General features: G+C 36.1%; 1 non-coding gene across 1 annotated transcript; it reads left to right on the top strand.

Moving 5' to 3' along the window:
- Positions 1 to 491: 491 nt before the first annotated feature.
- Positions 492 to 579, top strand: TRNAS-GCU (transfer RNA serine (anticodon GCU)). The gene has a single exon. It is a non-coding gene; the product is annotated as a tRNA-Ser (tRNA).
- The last annotated feature ends 3,003 nt before the right edge of the window (positions 580 to 3,582 follow it).

Here is a 3,582-nt window from a genome sequence, read left to right as displayed (position 1 = left end):
TAATCAAGACAGGATCATAAAAAAATCATGAAAATGAGAGTGTTGACGTTTTTCGTGGGGATTCTTTAATTAAAAAAAAATTTTCATAAAAATAAAAAAGAAATAAAAAAATAATAAGAAATGACGTATTGACGTTCTATTTTTTTATCTAATAATAAGAATGGAAATAGCCCTTCGTCTTTTTGTTGTTGCTTTAATATCAACCCCCTTTTTTTTTAATTAAAGAAACCTAGGATTCGTTGGAACAAAAAAAGGCCCGGCTAGGTACTTACCAGGCCAGGCCGCGGGAATAAAAAGGGCCCTTTCGAACAAAATAAAAGGGGTCTTCTTTCTGTTTTTTCTATTGAATCTTTCGCTTCCTTACTTGAACTAACTGTAATTGCTAATAAAAGTTGTAGATAGAATATAGATAAGATAAAGAAAGAGAAAGAAATACTTTTTCAATCCTTATTTCATGTGTAATGTAACATAGTAATTATCTTTTTCAATTGGGAGAGATGGCTGAGTGGACTAAAGCGGCGGATTGCTAATCCGTTGTACGAGTTATTCGTACCGAGGGTTCGAATCCCTCTCTTTCCGTTTTTGTTGATGACTTCATATTTGATTTCTCTTTCAAATTTCTCCAATCCTTTTTAATGTTTCCTGGTTAACCATGTGGAATAGATAAAAAATCCTAAGAAAATTTAAAAATAAAGCAATGAAAAAGAAAACTCCCTTTTTTTAGTCTTCACGTCCAGGATTACGCCCCGGATCATTGGATAGGAATCCAAAGATAAATAGAGAAACAAAGAATATCACTACTGTGTAAACGAAAAGTTTGAGAATCTTAGTAGCCAGAGGAAAAGAAAGCAAAAGCGATTAGTAGCCAGAGGAAAATAGTAGCCTTATTGTTCTCAACCTTAGCATGCAATGGTGATGACACTAATCAGACAACACGAAACTGATAAATGCCAACTTTCATTGCACGAGTACCATACTACCAGACATCCACAAAAGAGATTGAAGCTGAATAGACACCAATAATATTAAGACCCTATATGTCTATAGAATTTGACAAAATAACGATTTAAAGCACAAGTTATCTATCGTGATTACATTGGGCAAGTAAGATGGGTAAAATTACCTACGAATCATGCATAACAATAACACATGAACCTATGCAAGCATGGCAAGTTCTAAATCCTTAAATTCACTGTCGCTTCATTAAGAATTAACACGCTATCTTATAAGTCTGTGACGTTCGTAAGACAAATACGCACAACCAATACTAGGACATCAATCAATCACCACATACTAAGGTATTAAAATAATTTATCCATAAATAAATCCGCTAGAAACCCACGATAACGATTAGCCCACAATCGGACTCGTCATCAACATGAGTTCCGATGAAAGCATGATATAACAAACGTAGTCTTTATAACGAATAAATAAAACCAAGTACAAACAAGAGTAAAGGTTCATAAGTAAGAAAACTAGCATCCAAATACAACTTAAAACAAAGATTCATAAGTAAAAATAAGATCTTCTTCGCCTTCGTTGAATTATGCTAAACGGTCTTCTTACGGCTCTCCTTGCGCTCTGGTATGTCTCTCGCTTGATTACTTATTAAAAATAACCTTATTTGAATATATATAGCAGCCCTTTGCAGTCTAGAAGTCTCCCCACTTAGAATCGAATTAGAATCAGGATTCTTTAATTTCGCACCGGCGCGGGCGCGCGCTAACACAGCGCGGGCACACTGCCTTTCTGAAATCCTGGCACGGCCGCGTGCTATCACAGCGCGGGCGCGCCTTCCTTCTGGGAAAAAAAATCAGATTTCATCTTTTTTCCTTGCTGCTTCAAGCCGGCTTTCCATGAGCTTTTATTCCAATACCACCTTGACACCAAATTAGCACCAAAACAATGCTAATTCACCTGATTCACAGATTAATGCCTGAAATACAAAAACACTAGAAAACATGTTAAAACACTTAACAACTTGAGTACAAATACATCAATTCAAAGCTTATTAGAGAATTATAAAGTGTCATAAATGCCACTCAACAATATCCTTTAGCCACCAATGTTGTCTTGTTTCTGATGATTGTTCCATCAGAATCAGTCTTATTTCTAAAGACCCACTTTGTGCCTACAATTGACCTGTTCTTAGGTCTAGGCACCAGCTTCCATACTATATTTTCTTTCAAACTCATTCAATTCTTCTTGCATAGCCATAAACCAATCTGCATCCTTGAGTGCATCTTCTACTTTCTTCGGCTCTTCTTTTGAAAGTTGATTATGATATAAACATTCATTCTGAGTTGCACTTCTTGTCTTTACACCATCATCAGGATTTCCAATGATCAGATCAGGAGTATGATCTTTAGTCCATTTTCTGGCACTGGGAAGTGTCCTTCTGGAGCTAGATGTTCCCCCTGAATTGTATGCCTCATCAAATGCATTTGAGGATCCCCCTGAATCTGTTGTGTTATCTCCTGATGAAATATTGGGACTTGACTCATGTTCATCTGATGTTGAATCAACATTGGATTCTGAGAGATTATATTGAGAAGAACCTTGAGATGATTCTTCAGTGTTAGTACCATCAGCTGACCCTTGTTGTTGCTCCCCCTCAACATGTGCAGGTTCATTAGTATAATGATTATCTTCAAAATCTGAAGGAGTGTCGGGATTTGGATCATCAGGATTTGACAGTTCATTAGAGTTTGATCCAGATTCCAACAATGCATTTTCATTTGCAAAGATTAGACTTTCATAAGTGTCTTCTTCAAATCCAGGAATCTTCTTATCATCAAAAGATATATTTATGGAGACAACTACAGTGTTTGTTCTCAGATTGAAAACTATGTATGCTCTTGATGGTGAGTATCCAACAAAAATTCCTTCATCAGCTTTTGATTCAAACTTTCCTAGCTGATCAGTATGAGTTCTCAAAACAGAGCACTTACATCCAAATACATGAAGATGTTTGAGACTGGGCTTCTTTTCTTTCATCATCTGATAAAGAGTAACACCATGTCTGTTTATCAGAGTAATATTCTGAGTATAACATGTTGTGTTTACTGCTTCAGCCCAAAAGAATGTGGGTAGTTTTGCTTCTTCTAGCAGAGTTCTGCCAGCTTTAATCAAAGTTCTGTTCTTCCTCTCAACAACACAATTTTGTTGATGTGTACTAGGAGCTGAGAATTGTTGTTCTATGCCTTTGTACTTGCAGAATTCCTGCATTTTTGAATTCTTGAATTCAGTGCCATCATCACTTCTCAGAGTATTCACTTTATGAGTGGATCCATTTTCAATTTGCTTAAGTGGTCTAGAAGAATTTCTGGAGTTTCATCCTTCCTGTGTAGAAAATAAACCCAAGTATATCTAGTGAAATCATCAACAATTACGAGTGTGTACCTTTTCTTGTTGATGGACATTATGTTCACTGGTCCAAAGAGGTCGAAGTGTAGCATGCGATATGGCTCAGAAATAGAGAATTCTGTTTTGCTTTTGAAAGATACTCTTCTTTATTTGGACTTTTGGAAAGCATCACAAAGACCATCAGATTAGTATAGCATATTTGGTAATCCTCTTACA

The sequence above is a fragment of the Apium graveolens genome, chromosome 9 (genome assembly GCF_009905375.1).
Source record: "Apium graveolens cultivar Ventura chromosome 9, ASM990537v1, whole genome shotgun sequence".
Taxonomy (NCBI): Eukaryota; Viridiplantae; Streptophyta; class Magnoliopsida; order Apiales; family Apiaceae; genus Apium; species Apium graveolens.
This window is presented reverse-complemented; position numbering and strand designations above follow the sequence as displayed.